Source organism: Sinocyclocheilus grahami, unplaced genomic scaffold (assembly GCF_001515645.1).
Source record: "Sinocyclocheilus grahami isolate Dianchi unplaced genomic scaffold, SAMN03320097.WGS_v1.1 scaffold191.1, whole genome shotgun sequence".
NCBI lineage: Eukaryota > Metazoa > Chordata > Actinopteri > Cypriniformes > Cyprinidae > Sinocyclocheilus > Sinocyclocheilus grahami.
In genome coordinates this window covers 195,116-220,968 of record NW_015505370.1, presented here as the reverse complement: position 1 = coordinate 220,968, position 25,853 = coordinate 195,116, and the positions used below count along the sequence as shown (strand labels likewise).

The window sequence follows — 25,853 nt, the reverse complement described above, 5'->3', positions numbered from 1 at the left end:
CGCCCCTTTGCAGGTAACGGAGTCTGGTCCGCAACTCCGAGATGGTCATGCCCCCGCAATGGGAGCATGAGGCATCCACGAAAGCCACCTCAGCGTGCTTCATGCCCAGGCACGAGAGGCAGCGATCGTGACCATCACCCAGCACCAGGTAACGACCGCATCCAGAAACGCTTAGGTGATACGTTGTCTATAGCAAGACCCACATCGTCTTTATAAAGACGTAACGTCAAGTTTGCCAAGCAACGTCGTCTTTAAAAAGACGCACCCGAAATTGCTCTTTTAGGGGAAAAAGCTCTTTTAGCGTGCTGAGGCGCACAGGGGAGATGATCATCTGCAACACAAACAGGGGGTAGTGCAGCCTGATGTGTGCAACCCACTCGACACGGGAAACCACCACCGCTGAAGCGCCGTCCACCAACACGAAGAGCTCTTCAAGAGCGCGCTGAACTCGTTCAGTCTTTTCTCTCAGTAGAGTAGTCAGGAGCAGAACGATGTGATCGCTCAGCTCTGAAGCGAAAAGCTGAATATGCGCTGCACTTGCTGCCTACTTATACTCACGCTGTGATCAGCAGCAGCTGGATGCAATAATCGCATGCCAATGTGCATTGGCTCGTTTAGTTTACACTCAAAGTAGATTGGTCCCTCTAAGCGAGATCCCAATTTCGTCGGTCCTCCGACGTGACGTCGAGAGTGACCGACTGAAAGGGAACCACTGCAAATGATCCAGCGTGTGAGTGAACTGTACTTAGGAATCAAACGGAATTGTGAACAATTTCAGACCTTTTTGCAAACCCACTGACAGATTAGATCAAAAAAATGATTTGGTGTATCTGGCATCACTAGTTCTGATTCTATAAAGCTGACAGAAAAACACACATGACCTGATTGCTGAAATATTGTGTAAAAAAAAGGATTCTCAAGTTGGCATACAGTAATATTTATTGACATAATATTTTACTGGGGCACAGCGGAATTTTGCCCCAGTAAAAAGGATCCTAGTGATGCCTCTGATGCCAACAACCACCAAATATGTTTATCCCCTTGTGAGGGACCCTCATCTTAGATTATAAGGAGAGATTTCATGTAAATTAATTTATACTGTGTGGGGAATTTTTTTTTAAATGTGATATTGCAATGACAACAAAATTAAAAAATTGTTAAAGATGTCACTTTGTAAAGAAACACTACACTTCTGCGCACATACCTATAGACTATATGCGCATGACATCACCGTTTTCACAACTTCTCGTTTTTGTAGTTAACAAAAAATGATAATGACATCCTTTTCAAAAATGTGCCCTTTGAAGCTCATTTTCAAAAGTTTGTGCTTTCAGACCCCCAAAACGACATTGTCATGTAAATAAACGGCAAAAAACGCATAATTTATTTTCATATTTAGTTGAAAACCGGGTCATGTAAATGCCCCTGCATATAAAATATATTTATATATATATATAGTTCAGTCATGAAACTCTAGATGGCGCATTCTGACGGAGTGTTAACTGATGATATTCTGACGTAACTGATGATATTCAGAGAGTTAAATGACTTGGCACAAGCTGATTGGTTCATATGCAGCCAATGAGCTTACTGCCTTGGATTTATATGGCTGGCTAGCATTCACTTGAGATTCCTGCAGCACGCTTTCAGAGTTCTCTGAAACCCTCCACCTTCCCCAGCTCCACCTGTATAGATCTGCTACAGGTTATTTTATATGCTATTTGTGCAGCAGCAGTATGTCTTAAATATTCATGGCACCGTATCGCCATATGCATTGGCAGTAGCAAGTTCCTGTACTTGCTTGCAGCAGCAGCAATAATCTACAACTACAGCAATAACCAACAGCAGCAGCAATTCAGCAGCAGCAATTCAGCAGCAGCGTAGCAGATCTGTTCCGCCAAGACCAAATACATTAACATTGTCATATCCATCACCATGCTAAAATGTTCAGAGAGTTGTCATGATTGAAATATATATATATATATTTATTTCTCAATTATATATAACTCAAATTTTTTTTAAATGGCGTTTATCGCGTTTTGGAACCAAACTCTTCATATGGATATATATATATATATTTATTTATTTATTATTATTATTATTAAGAAGAATACTTGAAATATGTGTTTTGACATTTCTTTTCTTTTCTTTTTTTGGAGCTCACCAAAAAAAATAAACCTAGACATTCTGGTTGATAAAATGTGTTCCACAAAAGAAAGAAAGTCATACATACATCATGAGGATAAGTAAATGATGATGGGATTTTTTATTTTTAGATGAACTATTCCCTTAATAGCTGTATCTTGCCCAGAATAGTAAATCAAGCTCAAAATCACATATGGTGGAGAGGCTTCCTTACAACTTCATTCTGAGATATTAGAATAGATATTAGATATTAGAATGCAGATCCTGTCTCACTGGCAGGATTTATCTTTTAATTTCTCAGCTGCATTGTTCCACTGTCTCAGTCATTCCCATGGGAATCTCAGCCACAGAATCAGGCAAAGGCATGAGGCAAGACCCAGAAAGCTCTGCACTTACTATTTATGTATTTCTGGTTGGAGATGACAGGGAGACTTTAAACTGCAGAACTTTGGCAGGCTGGGCATTGGGAGTCTTCTCACGTCCACGAGATTCTTTATCTCAGCGTGACACAACTGTCCCCAGTGCTGTGCTAAGAAGGAGAAGAGAGTATCTCTTCTTTTCCACTCTTGTGCCTCTTCTACTCTGTTCACATGAGAGCTGGAGTTTTGAGCAACCCAAGGTGTTTGCAGCACAACAGCTTAGACACGTTAAAGAGAGACGGAGGACTAGGATTGTGTAAAGCTGAAAGAGTAGAAACTGATATGGCCCACAGTGACTGAGGAAAATACATGTGACCTTTTAGGACCGCTAGTTAAAATCCAAAATCATTCTGTCATTTATTTCACCTCAAGCACCTCTGGTTCATTTACATTTCTTGTTTAAATTATGTTCATGATATTTACCAAAGCAGGTGGCTAAGGATACAGAATTACTGCTTTAGGTGCATCATATTTTAATAAACCACATCAGGGCAAGTTATGTGTATGGAATGACACTAAGGATTAATTATTAGAAGCCTAATGAATATAAGCAAATACTTTTCTCAACTGTGATATGTGTATGACTTAATTTTTTCCTTTTATCAGTTGAATGCAAAAGGAGATGTTTAAAAGAACATTCTTGCTGCTCTTTTCCATTCAATGTAAGTGGATTAGGACCATGGGCTGTCAAGCTCAAAAAATGACAAAAAACATCATAAAGCATCATAAAAGTAGTTTGTTACTCAAACACTGTATTTAAAGTAATCTGAAGTCATATGATAGCTACGTGTGAGAAACAGTCAGAAATTATTATTATTATTCACTAAAATCATCTTTGTTTGTGTTCAACAGAAGAAAGTCATGCTGGTTTCGAAACACACAAGGGAGAGTAAATGATAACAACATTTTCATTTTTGGGTTACCTATCTCTTTAAACATCATAATATGTATTTGGATACAGGATCATAATCACAAGATTCCCCCCATATTTAAATGAGCAGAGAATTTATTTTCTCATTATATATTTGTTCTCCTCTAATGTTTAGTTTGTCTCAGATACACTTGTTAGCTTCACAAAGAATTAGAATAAATAAATATATTACAATCCTAATTTTAGCATGCAAACACTGCAACCCATTTCCAACATTTAGGGGAAAAAATGTAATGCATCTCAGTAAGCTTAGAAACAGAATCTTGGCTACACAAGCCTCACCATTTTTATGCTTGCTACACTGAAAGGCAACAAATGGAACGGCTTAGAGCTCCAAATCTGCTACAATAGAGACAGTAACCAGTGCAATCACACGTTGTGGCACATAGATGTTATCTTTGCAGCCCCTGTCTCTCTCTGACTCACTTTATCTTTCCCTCTCCCTCTCTGAAAGGTGATTCAATTCAGGCCCCACATGCTCTTAAGCCCTTGCTGCTCTGAGACTCAGCGGTCTCTGCCCTTATGCTGCTGTTATGGAAGGGCTGCACTTTCCTGTCCAGGTAGATCAACAGAAACACCACACAGCCACGCTCCATTCAGGTGTAAAACTATAACAGCTATATTTTAGGTGACTCTGAAAAGACAACTCAGTCTAGTGCTAACAAGACAAAGTGGCATGTTGAATTTTTATAGTAGAACAAAGTCAGTCTGGATGGAAGTGTTTCAGGCCACATGGATTCCTAAGTTGATTTCATTGTCTGATATTTCTATGGAAGAAATTGTTATGAACTGTCATTCAGCATCAGGGAAGAGGACCAAACCTGACTAATATAACTGTCACAGCAGAACACGTTCATTCACAGAGCACACGAGACAAAGGCTAGTGAGAACAGAGTCGCTATGAGCTTTTCAGCTCTAAAATGACATCTCGCACACTGAAAGAACTATATTTGCTTTACAACATTTGTCATGCGACAGTATATTGGCTACTGTAACACTGTCACAATGACAGAGAACTAGTAGATCACTAGGTTGTCATGGAAACTAACATTCATTCGGGACAATTAATTACTCTGCTAAAATTGGGCAGAGTGCATTTTTTGGGTTTAGACTAATGCTATTGATTACAGTGCTTGCAAAGCAGCACTGCATTGATATTCTTAGACATTCTGTTTTGGGATCTTTCTAAACGCTAAGTATTACACTTCTGCAATTAATTCAGCCCAAACCTCTTTACATATAGACATTGTTTCATCAGCAATGGGCACTTTTGGCCCTGATGACTCTTAGAAAGTAAGCTTGTTTAAAACATACTTTTCACACTCTCACCCAGAAGAGCTGTGCACAATTGAGCGTGCAAGCTCTTCAAAGTATATTCTATTGACCGTGAGCCTGGATGGACGCATTTGGTGTATGTGCACTACCAAGTGGACCATCTGTTTTTGAGTGCTCAAATCACTTGCATATGCACTGCAGTTGATGAACAGATTATTTTCTTGTGCATCACTCACACTTGTTTGAGTTTCCATTTTTGCCATATGTGTGTAGATCATTGTTTAGATGTAAATAAAAGTCTGTTCATCATATAAAGCACTTATATCTGCTCACAAGACTGCTAAATTCATACTGATTTACAGTGCCCTCCACTAATATTGGCACTGAAAACAAATCTGCATCATTTATCCTTTTGATCTTTCATTCAAAAACGGCACAACATTTTTAACATATCATTAAAGTAAAACAATGGAAATTGGGGGGAAATCTAATGAAATTAATGTTTTTCTCTAGTTCACATTGGCCACAATTATCGCAACATCATTTTCCCAAGATAACAGCTCTGAGTTTTCTCCTATAATACCTGTTGAGTTTGGAGAACACCTGACAAGAGATCAGAGACCCACTCATTTTCTATAGGGTTCAGGTCAGGGAACTGGGACGGCCATGGCAGAAGCTTCATTTTGTGCTCAGTGACCTATTTTAGTGTTGATTTTGATGTTTGTTTTGGATCATTGTCCTGTTGGAAGATCCAACCACGGCACATTATACAATTTCTAACAGTGGCATTAAGGTTTAGATTTTTTATCTGTTGGTATTTGATAGAATCCATGATGCCATGTATCTGAACAAGATGTCCAGGACCTCCAGCAGAAAAATAGGACCACAACATTAAAGATCCAGCAGTATATTTAACCGTGCACATGGGGTACTTTTTATCCCTGTTTGCACCAAACCCATCTGGTGGGTTTGCTGCCAAAAAGCTCTTTTTTTAGTTTCATCTGACCATAAAAGCCAGTCCTTTTAGAAGTTCCCCTACAAGGTGATGTAGGGGATGTTTGATATTTTTTAGGCTTTCTGACCGCAAGACTCAACTAATCTCTACAATTCTCCAGCTGTGATCCTTGGAGAGTCTTTGGCCACTCAAACTCTCCACCTCACCTTGCATTAGGACAATATAGACTCACATCCTCTTCCAGGCAGATTTGTAACATCTTTAGTTGATTGGAAATTCTTAATTATTGCCCTGATGGTGGAAATGGGGGTTTTCAATGCTTTAGCTATTTTCTTACAGCCACTTTCTATTTTGTGAAGCTCAACAATCTTGTTCTGCACATCAGAACTATTATTTTACTCCTTGTGATGGATGATTTAGGGAAATTAGCCTTTGTGTTCCTCATATTTATAATCCTGTGGAACAGGAAGTCATGGCTGGATGGTTTCATGCTCCTAGTCACCCTGGTGTGCTAAATTTTTTTTAAATATGAATGGGAGTATACTTCAGAGATATTTTACTGATAAGAATTTCCAGGGGTTCCAATAATTGTGGCCATCATGCATTAGAGAAAAACATTTATTTCATAATGTGAGCTTCCCCCCACTTTCAGTTGTTTTACTTCAACGATAGGTTAGAATTTTGTAAATCTTTTGAATGAAAGATCAAAAAGATAAACAATGTAGATTTATTTTCACAGCCGCTTTTGCTCATGTTTACCTAGGATGCCAATATTAGTGGAGGGCACTGTATTTTACAGCAATTTTTTGACCTTTTTGTATCTTCTAAGTTTTGGTTACCGGGACAGAAACCTCTCAGTTTTCATGAAAAATACTATCTTCATTTGTGTTTTGAAGATTAACCAAACTCTTATGGGTTTGGAATGACATGAAGATGTAAGTTAAATGCATACTGGCTAATTTCATTAGTAGCATTTTATGTATCCTTAATACCAAGTAATATTTCCACACTTTTTGCATTATTTGCAGAATTTTATAATATTCTTTGACGGCTATGTACATCTCCAGCACAGTGTCATTTCCATCACATCTCAATTCATGTATTGTGTTTAATAGCATTCTGTGGTACAAATTATTGACTGGGCACGGCAACATCCCTTAAGTGACAAAGTTGTTAAAGGTATAGTTCACCCAAAAATGCAAATTTGCTGAAAATTTACTCACCTATTGCTTTCTCCAGTGAAAAGTCATCTTGTCTGAATCAGGGGAGAATTATGCACAGATCAAGCACAATTTTCAAGTGAAAACAGTTCAAAACAAATATGTTGGTGGATTTTGATATGAGAGGACAACAGAGGATTGGCTGTTTTACTGGAGGAAGTGTTATTGTGGATAATGGACATTTTAGCCAAAACTGATGGTCTAAAGTTAAAATGCCTTAATGATGTTTGTTGGTTACAAACATGCAGCTAATCACTTCACAAGATGTTAACTGATGGACTGGAATCATGTGGATTACTTGTGAATCATTGTGATGTTTTTAGCAGCTGTTTGGACTCTCATTCTGACGACACCCATTCACTGCAGAGGATCTATTGGTGAACAAGTGATGTAATGCTAAATTTTTCAAAAATATTTTCCAACAAAGAAACAAACTTGGATGGCCTGTGGGTGAGTACATTTTCAGCAAATTTTCATTTTTGGATGAACTTTTTCCTTTAAGAGCAGATTGTAGGTTAATACAGCCAACCATCTGTGTCAAAGCTGATGAAATATAGCTTTATATATATGGCATATATGGGTGCTGTGTGTACATTAATGAGGAAAAAAAATTTACTTAAATGATTTTAGCAAATGGCTGCAATATAACAAAGAGTGAAAAATTTAAGTGGGTCTGAATACTTTCCGTACCCACTGTATACAGTATATATATATATATGGTTAATTTATATGGCACGCACTCCGCTAATAGATTCTGAACATAACTGCAGAATAATGAATATTCATCTCCTGGATCAGCATTACATAAACTGTGTTTATTGGAATTGTGTAGGTTTATTATTTCCTTGGGAACAGTTCACTAAGTCACCTTCCTTTTAAGAAGAATCTTATGTGGCAGATAAACTCAGTTCTGATTCTGATGTAGTCAACAGTGCACCAGAGGCATATGTGATCACGTATGATCTAGAATGAACAATATAGAACGACAGCTAGCCCTTAAAAGTTCCAGCATATTACAGCACATAGAGCAAGCCAACTCTCTCCAATGAGCCCAACCAAACCATCTTAACCATCATTCCACAGTGCTGACGGGCTGTGCATTCAGCATGTTGCCTCATGGGCACCACTGCATTGTTTAAGGCAAGCATCCAGACCTCATAGAGATGCAAAACTCAGAGGAAAGGCCCCCATCCAGCCAACCCCAATCAAATGCTTCACTTCACAAAATGGCCTTGCCAGCTGTCCATGCTGACATTGTGTCAGTAATTAGCCAGCGGGGGTTTGTACTGGCAGAGAGGCAGTTAGTCTGTCTGCCTGCAAATGGAGGCGGTCATGTCACACTTATGAAACCCCAGGGGAGATTGGAAACATGCAGGTTGAACTTCCATTGCCTGCTGGCACTAGGGTAAGAATGTACCGGTCATACCGACCAATGTCCTGATAATGGATAGATAGGATAATGGAAGGAGTGTGATACTCTGAAAACCCAGTTCATTTTTCATGCACAGGAAATGAGATAAAGTACAAGTGCCTGCTTTGCCTGCAGCAATTTTGTGTGCCCTGATCAGATCAATAGGAGAGGTCACTTAAAGTCGTCGTAAAATTGACCCTATTTACTTTCTTTTCTGGTCTAATTGTGACCGGATGATCTCTGCACATTATTTCAAAGAAAAAATAATGTTTATCTTCATAATCTTTTCTCAAAATGTAATTATTTTTCAACCAACCAATCTGCAAAATCCAATCAATTTCTGATGGGAAAAAATTAAAAATCCCATCCCACCCTAAATTTTTCCCAGTTTGCCTCCAAAATATAACAGAATTAAAATTGGTTGTGAATGCTATTTCACATTGACAGTGCTAGAAATAATGTGGGTTTAGGTTTGCCTTTTTATAAGAGTAATTTCTTTCCCGCTTAAATGCCTGTAAATCACTAAAGCAACTTACTAATTTGTATGGGTTCACTGACTACATAAAACGTCCAGTGTGACAGGCACAGATACATAATCCCTGTAAAACAAATATTACTCAGATTACATATGTATTTCTCTCAAAGACTCTATCACTGAATAATGAAACTGTGGTCGGAAGGAAATTAAAGTGACAAAGCATAATCAACAAACATCGACCAACAGACAAGAAAAAAATGGAGACCTAAAAATGCAAGCATTCATAAAGGAATTATACTGGTGAGCAGTTCTCGGACAGGGAAGTTGTCACAATGTTGCAGCAGGCCTAACTATAACGTTTTGAGACAAAGTCCAATTACACAAATGTGTTTTTCTAATATTAGTAATATTAGTAATATTTTAAAACATTGCAGAAGCAATATTTGTTGGCCAAAACAATGGTTTGATATTTTGTAAGTTACCTGTGTCTTCGTTTACCTGTATCCTTTTTTCCCCGTGTGCAGTAACAGTAGCCTATAATAGGCTATGTTCAAGGGCGTTTTTGTAGCTAAGAATATAAGGTATAACGTATGTGCCTAAATAAATCCACTTTGTATTCAAGGCTGAGTGCATGCATGGTCAAGGGTTGAAGGGGTTCGAGGCTCCCTCAGGTTGTTTATGTGTCACGTGAGGCGCCTCAGAACACACTGCAGCGCGTGTAAAAAATGCCCGCAGGCTCTAGCCAGTACTGTAAGTGTTAGGACGGGTCGTTTGCAAACCCCTTTAAACCCTTCGAGGTGCTTGAAAGATATTAAGTCAATGACAACAGAAGCAACCTTCAAGACCATTGCTTAAAAGACTCTTGCTCCCTTAATGACATTGTTTGAACAATCTTGCACCCTTAATGAAGCTGTCGTGTGTGGAGACTGGCTTCTCGAGTCAGTGGGTTTCCCTCACGTTCTCGTGACCGTTTTCGTACCTTCAGAAACGGACTTGGAGCGGCTCTAAACGTAATGAACAAGGCGTCACATTTGTGAACAAGAATCTGCTAAACGAGAGGGGCATTAGTATGTTCAGTTAGACATGTCAGTTAGTTTACAACAGGGAGGAAGGTGGTGTTAGAATTATTTTAATCTAAAAGTGAACTATGAAAATGGCATAATATAACGTAAATGGTGTTATAGAGAAAATAGATTTAGGCTATGTTAATTGTCTTTAGCCTATATTGTTCTATAGATTGATTAAAATGATGCCCAGCAGGTGACAAAGGACGAGTTTTGATGTAATTTGTGGGTACAATTCTTATGATTAAACGCTCTTGAGTCTCACAGACAGTAGATTGTAGACACGCATATTTTTTAATAAACTTGTTTCGATTTGACTCGAAACTCGAAATGATTCCCTCATATCACAGTTATGCTCACATGGCATAACGATATAACCTGCAACGAACAAATCCTTTTGGTGATTTGGATTCAAAAGATTCGAGTCACTTGGACGATTCACAACCAACACCACGAGAAGATTCACAGTTCGAATGGTTACTTTTTCAAGGCTTATAGCGCATATTAACGAGATTCGCGACAAAAACAACTCAAATAATCTAAAAAATAATCTAAAATTCCTCGTTAATGAACAGTAGTGACTATCATATGTCAAATCCTCGAATTCTGCTTTTCCTCTTTCATTTAACAATATGCGACCGATAGTTTTGCAATCTCACAACACCATTATATTTAGCTAAAAACGCTAGCTGTCCCATGAATTCATGAACGGATACTTCAGCGATAGAAACTGCACTAAAACTCGAACCCAGAAGAGCCGACATAAATCACAATACTTTTTTTTTTAATTCACACATGCACTCGGCCAGCCATTAACTTATTGTCCTTCATTCAGTCAGTTCAGTTAAGCTGATATTAATTTAGAAAGCACAACGCGCCTTATGTGTCCGCCACAGCTCATTGCACAACGGGTAATTCATGATTTTGACAGGAAACCCTCTCTCATCCGAACAGACCGTTCAGCAGACTGTACCTCTGGCATCCGCTGTCCAAGGTGCTGATCCGCTCTGAGACGAGATTGATGTTTGTGGAGTGATTTAATCCGCATCAAGCGCGCGCTGATGGAAAACAAGAGATGTAGCCTCCAAAAGAAAAGCAATCCCTTGTCAAAACTATTGAAACGCGTGTGCACCCCACCACTGAGAGAGGAAATAGACACGCGTGTGCGGGCCGGTGCTTTTCAGTCCGATCCACGTTAGGCTACTCTCTCTTTCTCGCTCGCCCTCTCTCTCCCTCTCTTGAATCAGTGATTCAGTCGCTTCCCTCACCCTCCCAGCAGAGAACATAATTTATTGGCAATTTGCTTATGTTGGGAGACCGTCAGCCCACTGCCTTCCTCCTTTAGTGGACAATGCAAAGGCTAAATGAAACCCCCACCAATATTGTGTGTAGGTTACATGCATTGTAAAAAAAAAAAAAAAAACCTTTATAGCTATTCAAAATTAATAAATGCAACGTTTAGAACGGAGCTTCAAATTAACTCCTTAAAAATAAATCATTTAAAATGAGTCACTGAACAGATCATATAAAAATATATATCTGAATTAATACCAGAATGCTTATGGATAGAAGGCTACTAAATATCAGTTTTTACAAGTATTCTAAATAACTACAAAATTGTATATTAAGTAACTGTAAAGTTGACTTTAAAAAGTTAAAGGCATATTTACACAGTCAAGTTAAGGGTGCTCTGTGGCTACTCAAAATTCTGCGTAAAGACACAATGCCGCTTAAAAGCCAGACTAAATTATTCCTGCTCTGACCCACCTCAGGCCCTAGTATCAAAGTACTGTATAAAAGTGCAATTGTTGTTTAAATGCGTTTATGCCACCTCTGAGCAGCATTAAACGGTCTGTGTAAAGACACCTAAATGCCACTTCAGAAGTGCTTCCGTGCCACCTGTGCAGTGTAAATTTAACACAAGTTAAGGCTTGTCTTTGCCAGCACAAAATTCAGTGTAAAGATGCAATGCCGGATAAAAAAACAGACTAAATTATGAGTGCTCTGACCCATCTCAGCGCCTAGTATGAAAGTATGCAGTTGTAATTGCTGTGTAAATGCATTTATGCCACTTCTGAGCAGCATCAATCAAGCTGTGGAAAGACATTTAAATACCACTTCAGAAGTGCTTCTGTGCCACTTTTGCAGTGTAAATTTGGCATTAGAAGATGTATCAGCTTATTTAATTTAAATCAGTCCCTTTACATGGTTTTAACTCAATCAATACTGTGTACTTCATGTCATGTTTTCTAAATGAGAAATATATGTGACCCTGGACCACAAAACCAGGTCAAACAATCAAACAACTGCAGTTATTTACAACCCAAAGCATGCTGGGAAAATGGTAAATTGGACTGAATGATAAAACTTGATTGGAAGCTAAATGTGTGTTTAGACAGGAAATGCTAGTAAATTAAAAACAGCTCCATGTTAATTGCATTTATTTAGTAATTAATCACCCAGAATGTTTATATTCTTCACAGCAAAATGAATAGATATGAATCAAACATTTTAATTAAACATTTCTTTTATTTACTCATTACGGTCAAAAATATTTAATAACAAAAATTGTTTATAGGTTATGTAATTTTCAGAAGCACAGCAACATTTTACATTGTGTGCCTGAAACAGCTATTTCATGATAATTAGCGGGAGTATTTTGGCTCAGTTTCTCTGGAAATTAGGCATAGCTGCAGGACAGCGATTACATCAAAAGATGATTTTAGTCCAATGAACATAAAATAATCACAACATTCCTTTCTTAGAGTATCATTGCACACAATTCTCTTTTCCTTATGAATTTTTCAAACACAACTAATTGCAGTTGTGTTAAGAAATAAATGAACAATGTATCATGTTTTGGCACACATGGACAAAAGAAAGACTCTGAAATGAAATAACCCAAGAGACAAAGAGATCTCACTCCCAGGTTTTCCTAGAGAATCTCCACACAGAGAAGAATCATGACACTAGCACATTTGCAACAAAACCCGCTCTAATGAACCTTCCCACCAGCGAAATGAATGTAAACGCTACGCATGCAGGATTGCCCATACGTAGAAGCATCCATAAGAGAGAATACCCAACACTGCGACTTGAAGGCCTCCCTATAGTATAATAGAAGAAAATGCATTCGTTTTGAGGTTCTGCCAAAGAGAAAAGTGCACAAAGCTCTTCACAACCGAGAAAAAGTGAGCAAAGAAAGAGAAATCAAGAACAAAAGAGAGAGAGAGTTGTCTTTCTAGCCCAAGTTCAATTCAATATTGAACCACCTAACCTCATACTCCCTCATTAGGCGGCATCCTGATGGACAGACATTTATTGGAAGAGTGTTGGACTGTTGTTGGGCTGGCAGCTTTTAGGACATGTAGTTTTAATTAAACATCACTCCAATTTCACACGCTCGGCTTCCCCTTCGCTTGCTATCCCTGTAGCAGTCTGACACCATGTGGCTCACGCACCACCTCTCATTAGCCCTCTAGAGCTCGGCCAAACTAATTAGCAGTGTGTTGAGAAGTTCATGTGGGCGTTAACATCTTCATTTGCTACTAAAATCAGTGGCCTTGTTAGTTCTGGTTGCTGCGGGGTGAAATAATGTCTCTATTGATATAGGAATTTAAATGGCTCACTATTGCTTAGAATATATTATATTGTTCATATGAACAATAAGCGTGTATATCACACCTAAGTAAAAGAATAAACCATTTAGATTCACTCTGTCACATTCTCAATCTGGTTTTTGCAGCTTAGCATCTGAGTGATTCATTTCTGGAGTGTGTAAACTTGTATTCCCTCTTGTGCATTCTTGCTGTGAAGAGTGATATATTCTTTTGCACTGCGGAGAAACTCAAGGCCGAAAGGCATTTTGAAAGGCAATGAAGGAAAACAGTCCTTTCAGAAAACCTGCTTGGATATCAAATGCAGATTTACTCCCAAATGCCGATTCACTTCCTACAACACCTTTCTTTTAAAAATATAGATAGCTGGGTTCTTGTTTATTCTTTTTCTAATGAAAATTTCTTTCTATTCTTTTGCCCTCACTCACAGAATGCTAAAAGGCTCTGTGGCTGTGTATTTTGAAAGGCAATGAAGGAAAACAGTCCTTTCAGAAAACCTGCTTGGATATCAAATGCAGATTTACTCCCAAATGCAGATTCACTTCCTACAACACCTTTCTTTTAAAAATATAGATAGCTGGGTTCTTGTTTATTCTTTTTCTAATGAAAATTTCTTTCTATTCTTTTGCCCTCACTCACAGAATGCTAAAAGGCTCTGTGGCTGTGAATTCTCAGATAGATCAAATCTCTGATGGCTTTTGATGTTTTCTGCTTTTTTTCTTTCTGTCTGTGTGTGTGTGGATCAAAATATATGACAAGGAGATTATTAGTGAAGCAAGTGTTGGTATGCTTGTGCTGGCCTGTGTGCATATGTCCAGCAAATTAAAAAAGCACAACACTAAATGATTTCTCCTCCCTTCAGGCCCTCTCTGATGCCCCTCTTCTTGCTCTCTTTCATGCAAGGAGCTGAGGGATATGCAGCACTCTTTACCATATCAAAGACTAGCTCTGGCCCTCTCTGCATCACAGACGAGATTCACAAATAGACAAAAGGATTGAATAATCTTAGCCTACTCTTTTGGCTGTCCTATAAAATGTTTTTTGTTTGCTTTCTAGGTATTCAGATTTCTGTAGTATGCCACTTGGGGCATACTACACAAGTCTGTGGACTAATTTTTATTTTCTGTGGTAATTCTGCCATTGTTTCCTTTGTATTTTATTTTATGTTTTGTATTTTAGGAATAGCCAACTTGATTCAAAATTGACAAAAGCACCATAAAATGTTTTCCTGACAGACTGTCAGTCTGCTATGGAAAACTGACTGTCTCTTTGTGAGTGAGTCATTGAAGCATTAATTCAAACAAATTGTTCAAACAATGACTTATTTAGGTACAAAATAAATGACTGGCTGAATTCAGAATGGCATACAGCTTTTATTTTAACACATCTCTTTATGGCAGGAATAGTAGAGTAGTATGCTAGTGTGCGGTTCTGAATTATCTCACTGTCATTATGAGTGAGTCATTGAATTATTCACGCAACTAATTCGTTTAAGCTCAATGCTCACACAATAAGACACAATGGTTGAATATGCTTTGGTTTCTTTAGATCAGATTTCGCTGGCAGAGCAAAGTGTCAATATTGTGTTGACAATGTTAATTTGAAGTTATTTCAATTTATTTACCTATTGTTTAAAAGCAATACTACATTCACAATTGGATGGCAGAAACAGCATACTAGCATACTTATCTTATTTTACTATGTACTATATATGGCATGAATATGCAGTTCTTAGTTTTACTGTTATTATGAGTAAGTCATTGAAATATTCACTCAGCCGATTTAAGCACAATGATTCTTCCATAGGCTAAACACCACTACTGCATTGTTCGGAGATGCAACAGTTGAATTTGCTTTGGCTTTGTTTAGATCTGTTTTCGTTGGTGGAGGAAAGTGTCAATATTGTGTCAAAAATTTTACTTAATTTAAAATTAATTACTTCTTGTTTAGAGGCAATCACACTTGCAATTGTACTGTTGGTCTGAAAATAGCACTGGTATCCAGAACAACAGCAGTGCTGCTTGTGTGATATTGGTATTGCAACTCTTAGTTATATTGCAACTACAGTTATAACTAGTTGTATTGCAACTATATTCAGTGCTGGCCTTCCCACAGGCAATACAAGCGGTTACCTGGAGCCCCAACATGCCTGGAGGGCCCCGCAGGGAGCTATACATATATAGTACAATCACTGCCAAATAAACATTCTTTGTTCTCCATTGACAAAAAACTGGCACACAGGCAACACAACATACTGCTCGAACAAGCAGACATGCATGGACCTCATCCTTTAACATCAACCACAGTTACAGTGACAACCAAAAATAATGCTAAGCATAAAATAAGCTCTCAATCACCAAATGACTTCAATCACCAAGCAACAGTAAACACAGCAACAGTATAAGCAGTAAACAGTGAAACAAAAAAGAAATATTGGTAATCTGCATAATTTATTCATATTGTGTGGCATGGCTGGTATAAGGAGTACAGTATTATCAACACATTTCAAACCTTCCTCAAAAGTGCTCAAGTTTATTTAATACAAAAATTCACAGAATAAGTCACAAATATTATTACTTTGCGGCTATTTGAGATGCTTTCTGTGTTTAAAGCAGGTTTGGATGGCAGCACTTCGGTTTCCAAAGGCTTGTCACGTTTCTTCAAGAATAATCTGGGCAATGAATTCAAAAAGTGTCAACATAAAGACCAGTGAAAAAAAAAGAAAGAGCAAAAATGTGGTCAATTAATCTCTACATTAACCAAACTAACTTGTCTACTAAAGATATGCTCTCTGTGAAGTATGTATATGTAGTCTTTACTTATATTTGCATGGTTTTCACTGCTTTTTAATTACAGTGTGCTGTTTAGTGAATTTGTTTCAATGGAGTTGTAATGGTTATGGTTTGTTGTAGTTAAATGGTTTTAATATTATGGGACCCATTTTTATTATTTTGCCTGGGGCCCCAAACCAATGGGCTGGCAATGACTATATTATTATATTTAAATATAAAGATAATAAAACATTATTTTATTGATTTGAAGACAGAAGACAGTACAGGAACATTCAACCTAATCATAAGATACAATATGTGAAAAAGTGACATTTTGTGGTGACTTTTGTTATGAGACAGCCCTGTGCTTTTTGTGTGTTCAGATTGACTTACTCATAATGACTCACAACACCCTTTACATGGTTCTCTCCAAATATTTTCACTGTGCTAGTGACCATTCTACCAAAACTAATGTCTAGGCGTAAGTGATATTTCACATCAGGGACCATTATACTTGGACTGTGAGAGGAGAAACAGTAGCAGAAAAAAAGTTATGCCCTCTTAAATGATCTAATTGCCTTTCTCTTTTCTCATGGAGGTGCTCATCACTCCTGATATCTGCTCTGCCATCATCGTGTGATAAGTTCTGGTTTCACTCAGCCACTCTGCTGGAATGCGGTAATTGTCTCTCGTCAGCCTGTATTCTGTGTACAGAGTGCTGTTTTGCAATGCTGATTTGAAGAGGCCACTCAGCAGCATCCTTCTTCCAAAAAGAGTCCTTTAGAGTCAGTAGATACAGTATAATGCTGTTGGTTTTAGTATCAAGATAAATTGTATGTATTAAGCGGAGATCATACAGTTCATACAACACAAATTTAACTCCTTCAAAGAACTGTCATTATCACTTAACACAAATAATAAAAATCTATGAGCATTCAAATCCTGTCTCTCTCACTCTCTAACACATTCGGAAGCAAAAACAAACACACACATTTAAATGTGGAAGTGACAGGCTTGTTAGTGATAAAAGGGAAGATAAAAACATCCACACACACACACCCTACTCATCTGATGTTGTGCCATAGCTGGATGGTTATAAGGATCAAGGCTGTTAGAAAATAGGCTGCAGATACTGTCCAGTGCTGGAGTCACCTAAACAAAAATGATTGAGAGTGCAGTAATATATTACCCCCATTGTGTTTAAAAGAGCAGATGACAGCAAGTTAAACAGACACAGAATATGCCTAATTCGATTTTAACAAATTACTAATTTCAAACAGGTTTCCTGGACAGTGGACACTCCCCGTCTGGTATTGTTCAAAGAAACACATATAGCCCCACCCCCAACTCACACCATTGGTTGAGCCAGTGTAGCTGTTGTCAAGCACATTGGAATACTCAAACAAACTTGCAACAGCATAGTGTTTGCACTTTTCAGGGAAAACTACTTAGAAACTGCTAACTTGTTTTTATATTAAACTGGGATATGAGAGAGTACTTTAACACAAAAAACTACACACATGATTAATCATTTTAATTTAATTAATTGCGACGTTCTTGCAGATGTCTTCCCTGACTGTGACTGTAGTCCTCTGATAAGGAAAGTTTCAGAAAAATCAAGATGCTCTGTTGATAGTACAAGACTGATGCAGATTTTACTGGTATTGACAGCAGCTATCACTGTGATCTGTGATATTCATCAGCTCAAGCTGTAAACACAAGGCTGAGGCAGTCCTTTTTTGGAAAGGACGTCCTTTAAGTTAAAGTTTAGAGAGACTGTGAGGAACACAAAGTAATGTGGAGTTGAGAAAATTGGGAGGTTTTTGACATGAGTCATCTGAATGCTTAAAAAGACCAGCCTTGATTTTTTATACATTTCAGAGTTAACATTTAAAACGTGTCTTAAAGATTTCATGCAGTACTAGCAATGTATATAGAGGGTGGGATGGAATTATACATAAAACTCTTGATAAATCATTTATTAAAACAAATATCAAAGTTTGTCTTCAAAAGAAATTTATAAAAGGGTAGTTTACCCAAAAATAAAAAATCATTATTTACTCACCCATATGCAACTCCATATTTCTTTCTTCCATGGGGCACAAAAGGAAATGCCCAGGTTGTTCTTTTATATACAACAGTGATGGATTGTAACTAGGCCTCTCAAGCTCCAAATAATGACAAAAAAGCACCATAAAGTACTTTAAGAGGGAGGCAAGACCCAATGGATTTTGACATTATTTAAAGGGATACTCCACCCTAAATTGAAAGTTCTCCCATCATTTACTCACCCTTACAAGGTCCCAGATGTATATGATTTTCTTTCTTCTGTTAAACACAAACTGAGATTTTTAGAAAAAGAAACCATCTCGTTGAGTCCATATAATGCAAGTGGAAACTAACCCAAAAGTTGACAAAAACCACATAAAATGAACACAATGGTAATCCATATGACCCAGCTGATGAATCATGGTCAATATGTTTTAACCAATAAACCATAATTTCTAGGTAACTGTCAAATGTGCGTTTGCTTGAAGTAAATGTCAACAAGCCTAATGTAATTCATGTACATCTGGGACAGCATGAATGTGAGTAAATGATGAGAGAATTTACATTTTTGGGTGGAGTATCCCTTTAACATCACTTTTATGTTACTTTTGTGTTTGTTTGTTTTTTGTGTCCTTTTTGACAACCTCAGCAACTTTTATGCAAAAGAGCAACTTTGACATTATGGCTAAATAACTCAATTTTATGTTCCACGAAACTACTTCCATTATCCACTATCCCTTTAAAGTGCTCAAAAAGCGCTGGTCAACTGAGTTATTTGCTTTTGAAACAACAGATATAGGTACAAAAATATCAGCATTCCACAATGCAATCAGAGTGACGGTTCTGCATCGCTTCTGTGCGTAGGTGCGAATAAGTAGGTGGTGTAAAAGTCAAGTCGAGACTGGTAAAGACAAAATCCACCATCACAGAGGCACTAATCTCACAGTTTGTGAATAGACAAATGCTGTCACCTACAAAGACACACTAGGATACCTCATACAAAACACAGTGCACATAATAAAAAAAACATTACAATCCCTCCCTCTGTCCTCTTCCTCACTACTAGGGGGAAGGGACGAGGGCTCCAGGTGATAAATGGGTCTTCGGCACTACTGAGATGCCATCTGCCCCAGAGAACACCTCTTGCTGTAAGAGCTTCCCCAGCCCTGAGGAAGGGGAGAGCATGACGGATTTATAGACCTGCAAAAGTGCTGACCTTTCATTTCTGCACGGCCGGCCGCACCATGTCACCGCCACCATGGCCACATCACACTATTGTGACCCTCGTAGCATGAGCAGGTCAAGCCATTACTGTACTGTGCATCAAAATGTACATATAAATGTAGTTTGAAGGGAAATACCGCTCAGTTATTTGGCAGCATGCAGGAGGAGGATGGTGGGAGTTTGAGCATCTGCTGAGAGTTTGTTTGTTTGTCTCCACTGCTGGCTTGGGGTCATCACTCCATCACTGATCCTCGTTGTTATTCAGCTGTGTGTGTTCTCCGCTGTAGGCATGAAATGTGAGGTTTGGGGTTCGGTTTGCCAGGGCGCCTGGCTTGCAGAAGCAATGAGAGCGATTCCTTTTGTGCTGTCACTCATTACGCTTTCACTGTCTTTGCCTGAAACACACAGATATAATTTGAGATGGGGGAGGTCAAAGCAAAGACAGCAGGATGGAGAAGAGCGCCGGCAAGTCCCTGACAGACCGGACAGATGTTTCTAAAGCGATATGCACATGCTGCAAAATGCTATCTGTCCGATCTGGAAAGTCTCCGTCGCTGAGAATTAGTCAGGCTGATTATCCCTGTCAAAGACGTGCCCCTAAAGAGAGTTAACTGATAAATGAGAACATCTGATGGATGTAATGGTGAATAGGTCATATCAGAGGAAGGCTGATCTAATTGGACAGAAATGCTGAGGCATGCTTTCTTTTGAGGACCTGTCACTCCCGGCTGTAATGAGGAAATGAACCAATCTTGCAGACGCCGAGCACTGGCGGGTTTGTCCAGCTCACACTTTAGATATCACACAGCTGCAATCGTCACGTTTCTGCTTTCAACACTCAGCATGTCTGCAAGCTCCATCCCTCTTTGATTGTAACCAAGCTTCTCGAGTTGACAGATGTGTGTAGTATAAATTAATGTGAACGTATATCATTCGTCTGTAAACAGATTGCAGGGGCCACAATCATTAGCACAAGAAAAATATGCCCATTGGTGCTCATTTTGGATCACACAATTGGTCTTAAAGGGATAGTTCACCCATTAAATGAAATTCTGTCAGCATTTACTTACCCTCATGTTGTTCCAGACCTGTATGGCTCTCTTTATTCTGTGGAACACAAAAGGTGAAATGTTTAATAATATGCTTGCTGCTTTCAATATAGTGAAGGTGAATGAGTACTGGGGCTGTCCAAAAAAAAAAAAAAAGCATTGTAGAAGATCCACACAACTTGCATTATATTTAAATTCTGAAATCATTTGAAAGCTTTGAGTGAGGAACAGATTGAAATTTAATTTCTTGTTCAATGGAAATCTTGACATCTGCATTAGTTGTCCTTGGCATGTTTTTTGTTTTTCTCAATTCTCAATGAATCATTTGATTCAGTTCACAAAACTAATTTGAATGATTTGTTCATGAATCGGCCTGATTCTAGCTCAACACAGAACAAATTTTTGCATTCCACCACACTGCTTTTTCATTGTTTTTCTATGTAAGAATGCACTAGATGCATTGCTTTTGACAGAGTCTTTTGCAGTCACACACATCACACAGCAATCTAAAAATGTGGCTCTCAAGATAACACAAGTTCAACTCTTAAAAAACATGTCTCGAGACTTTGCATTTCTTTCGTTACACTGCCCTGCCTGTCATATTTTTAAATGCAATAACGTATTCTGTGTGAATGGCCCCTTATGGTGCTTTTGTGTCCTTTTTGAAGCTTAAAAGTCAATCATTATAATTCATTATAATTGCGTGGAGAAGACCACCATATTTTTCACTAGTATTTTCCCTTTGGTGTTCCAAAGAATAAAGTAAGTCATAGAGGTTTGGAACGACATGAGGGTGAATAAATGATGACAGAATGTTCATTTTGGCTGAGCTATCCCTTTAATCAAAAAGAGCAAAGCAACTGAAATGGTCTTAGATCTAACCAATAGAAATGAGGAGAAAAGGTGAATGGTAGGTTCTTAGACGCAATACTAAAATTCAGGGGAAATATGTGTGTTTTTTTTGGGGGGGGGGGGGGCTTTTGGGCTATATAGCTGCCTGGCTATTGGCTAATGAATTTTAAATTGTTTTTGTAACAATCGCCAAGTAGTCCTTGATGATTTGCTGAAAAGCATGTAAGTAGGTGCTAGCCATAATGAGGGTTGTTCATACCGCTGTTCTTTGGTCCAAAAACAGCTAGATACAGTGCATTTGAAAAAATGCAGATGTCTCGAGACATTTAAAAAAAGTCCTTGACTTTAATACTACTTTTAACTTGACATGGCATCTTAAAAAAACCCACATACTGTTTGTGTATTTGCTCTACTGTTGAGGTATTTTTTTCTTTGTGCCAACAGAAACGCAAAATGTAAGGATTATCACCCAGAAAAATGAAGCCAAATGTGGAAATTTATGTAAGTAATAAGGATCGCTACGCCCCAGCTAAAGTTGATTAAATGAGGAAAACGAAGAGATACTCTGAGCGTTCAATCCATTGCTATGCTAGCTATAGGCTCATTAAATTGGGCAATATTTTTGGAACTCAGCCACTTTTAATCTTATTACCATGTGCAGCATATGGAATAAAGCAAATAGATGTTGAGGAATTATCTTTGTCCACAATTCCAGCTCTTTTTCTCCTCTTCTCTCTCTGTTAATTAAATGTGCTAATGACCTGGTAGGAGACAATGACTCCCTGGCACAGAAGCTGTACAAAATGACTACAATAGAAAAACAGCGTGGTTCTGAATGCATTCCAACTGAGTTTTCCACATGCCAAACTATAAACATACTGAATAGCATATACTAACATACTACTGCTGGAGTATATAACATACTACTGCTGGAGTATATAGTCTGTATGCAAAATGTCTGTATGCACAGAATATATATATAACTTAGATACTATTTCTAAATATTATTTTAATATTGTTTAAAATTATATTTTATTTCCAGTAAAATTACATGGATCCTGATGAGGTAATGTTGAAAGCTTGAAAGATGTACGTAAGATGTGAATGTCTGTGTAAAATATTTAGCATGGAATAATGCCTATTGGTACTATTTTTAAAAAAGGCAGTTTACAGTGCATTCAGTGCATCACTGAGAAATGGTAAGCTAGTATTCCATTCTACACACAGCCTTTCTGACATTTTCATTAGGGAGGAAAAGGTTCCCTGGTTTTTCTGAGAAGTGATGGATTGCATGTGAGAGGAGTTTGAGCTGATGGCATTTTGCCTTCCGTGATTTACACCTCTCACTCATTCATGAAGGTTTTTAGGTGTAATATGGTTTTTGTTTTACTTGTCTCAGAGGTTTTTTCTTCTTCTTCTCTGAGTCAGCACAAACACGTGGTTTGGAATCCCTCTCATATATGAGTCTGAGGAAAAGGATCATAAGTTACCATGGCAACACCTCATAATATGGAGCCACTGGATGCAGATGTGGCCAGCATCTATGGTCTTCCCTCTGGATAGAGCTTGTGTGTGTGTTCGGCAGAAAGTCTCTTAAAGTGCATCACCAATCTGAAATATTCACAATGTGCTGGCTATTAGAGAACAGATTGGCTGTTTTAGCTTTTTTCTTCTTCCCATATAGGCTGAACTGGAACCTGTGCGGCTTATTAATTGAAGTGGCATCATCTCAGCCACATTTAAGAGGGATCTCTGTATAGCCCAATTACTGTACGTTGGCATTTTCCCACACATAAGACATGGTCCCCAAACCCCTGGAGATGTCTGTGACTGAGCTGATTTAAGTGCTGAAATCATGAGCCTGCCCTTGAAGAGCTGCAGCATCATATGGATACTTACAGACTGGAATGAATATTTGAAAACTTACTGCTGTATTTTCCCCTGAAAGGCTTCAGCTCAGCTTAGACTGAAATTTCAGTTTTTATATCCATATCTAAGGGTATGTGTGCATATCAAAATTCAGTTGCATCACTTTTTAGTGGTATTTGCTAAGGCAAGCATCACTATTTCTATCGTACGTTCTTAAGGTTAGGGTTTTGAATAAATGCTTACCCTCAAGTATTAAACTTTGATAACTCAAATTGTGGAGCTTGTTAAAGAAACTTCTCAAGGAGACTATAACTTTTTTGTACAATTCTCACCATAAATAAGCCCAAAAACCTATAGACCTATATTGAAATAGTGACCTAAGCCATATGTAGGAGCTAGAATATTATAGAGGCTCTTTTGAAAAGGTTAATTAAATGTGCTAATGACCTGGTAGGAGACAATGACTCCCTGGCACAGAAGCTGTACAAAATGACTACAATAGAAAAACAGCGTGGTTCTGAATGCATTCCAACTGAGTTTTCCACATGCCAAACTATAAACATACTGAATAGCATATACTAACATACTACTGCTGGAGTATATAGTCTGTATGCAAAATGTCTGTATGCACAGAATATATATATATAACTTAGATACTATTTCTAAATATTATTTTAATATTGTTTAAAATTATATTTTATTTTCAGTAAAATTACATGGATCCTGATGAGGTAATGTTGAAAGCTTGAAAGATGTACGTAAGATGTGAATGTCTGTGTAAAATATTTAGCATGGAATAATGCCTATTGGTACTATTTTTAAAAAAGGCAGTTTACAGTGCATTCAGTGCATCACTGAGAAATGGTAAGCTAGTATTCCATTCTACACACAGCCTTTCTGACATTTTCATTAGGGAGGAAAAGGTTCCCTGGTTTTTCTGAGAAGTGATGGATTGCATGTGAGAGGAGTTTGAGCTGATGGCATTTTGCCTTCCGTGGTTTACACCTCTCACTCATTCATGAAGGTTTTTAGGTGTAATATGGTTTTTGTTTTACTTGTCTCAGAGGTTTTTTCTTCTTCTTCTCTGAGTCAGCACAAACACGTGGTTTGGAATCCCTCTCATATATGAGTCTGAGGAAAAGGATCATAAGTTACCATGGCAACACCTCATAATATGGAGCCACTGGATGCAGATGTGGCCAGCATCTATGGTCTTCCCTCTGGATAGAGCTTGTGTGTGTGTTCGGCAGAAAGTCTCTTAAAGTGCATCACCAATCTGAAATCTTCACAATGTGCTGGCTATTAGAGAACAGATTGGCTGTTTTAGCTTTTTTCTTCTTCCCATATAGGCTGAACTGGAACCTGTGCGGCTTATTAATTGAAGTGGCATCATCTCAGCCACATTTAAGAGGGATCTCTGTATAGCCCAATTACTGTACGTTGGCATTTTCCCACACATAAGACATGGTCCCCAAACCCCTGGAGATGTCTGTGACTGAGCTGATTTAAGTGCTGAAATCATGAGCCTGCCCTTGAAGAGCTGCAGCATCATATGGATACTTACAGACTGGAATGAATATTTGAAAACTTACTGCTGTATTTTCCCCTGAAAGGCTTCAGCTCAGCTTAGACTGAAATTTCAGTTTTTATATCCATATCTAAGGGTATGTGTGCATATCAAAATTCAGTTGCATCACTTTTTAGTGGTATTTGCTAAGGCAAGCATCACTATTTCTATCGTACGTTCTTAAGGTTAGGGTTTTGAATAAATGCTTACCCTCAAGTATTAAACTTTGATAACTCAAATTGTGGAGCTTGTTAAAGAAACTTCTCAAGGAGACTATAACTTTTTTGTACAATTCTCACCATAAATAAGCCCAAAAACCTATAGACCTATATTGAAATAGTGACCTAAGCCATATGTAGGAGCTAGAATATTATAGAGGCTCTTTTGAAAAGTAGCAACCTAAAAACCACCCAGGGCAGTTTCATTGCTGGAATCAAATAAAACCAACAATGTTTTTGTCTGAACTGTTTCTTCCTCTGCACCAGAATGCATTTCACTGCCATTTCTCGTGGAAAACAGAATCCATCATGAGCCTGAAGGGTGCAGCCGTGGTAAAGAAGAGCCTTTGCGGTGAGATGACGCCAACATATTTTTCTGTTCAGTGTGTGGTTTGTCAGTGACATGGACAAGAGGATGGGGCAGTGCTGGAGAGCCTATTAGTATTTGTAATTAGTGAGAGTGAAGCCTAAGCCTTCACCAATTAGACAACTGATATCCAATTACAGCGAGGTTGCAAGTAAGCATAGTCATGTCTTATTCTTAATGAGAGCAAAAGCCATAATTAACAAAGAGAACCCTGCCTCTCCATGGAAACCTTTCCTGATCATGATGCTCTTTTTTTATTTTAACAGGTGGATGGGATAAATAAATTTCAAGCACTTTGTTGTATCACTTTAGAAATTAAAGATTTGTTTTCTTTAATTAATTATGTGTCCATGCTTTCAGGATGAATTTTTC

At 38.1% G+C, this 25,853-nt stretch overlaps 1 protein-coding gene across 1 annotated transcript in view; it reads right to left on the bottom strand.

The window, feature by feature from the left end:
• The window catches only part of tmem121aa (transmembrane protein 121Aa), a 22,238-nt gene extending 11,151 nt beyond the window's left edge, over positions 1 to 11,087 (bottom strand). Inside the window, exon 1 of the mRNA XM_016284943.1 lies at positions 10,872 to 11,087. The gene's annotated coding sequence lies outside the window, so the exon portion shown is untranslated. The remainder of the gene's footprint in view (positions 1 to 10,871) is intronic.
• Between the last annotated feature and the right edge of the window lie 14,766 nt (positions 11,088 to 25,853).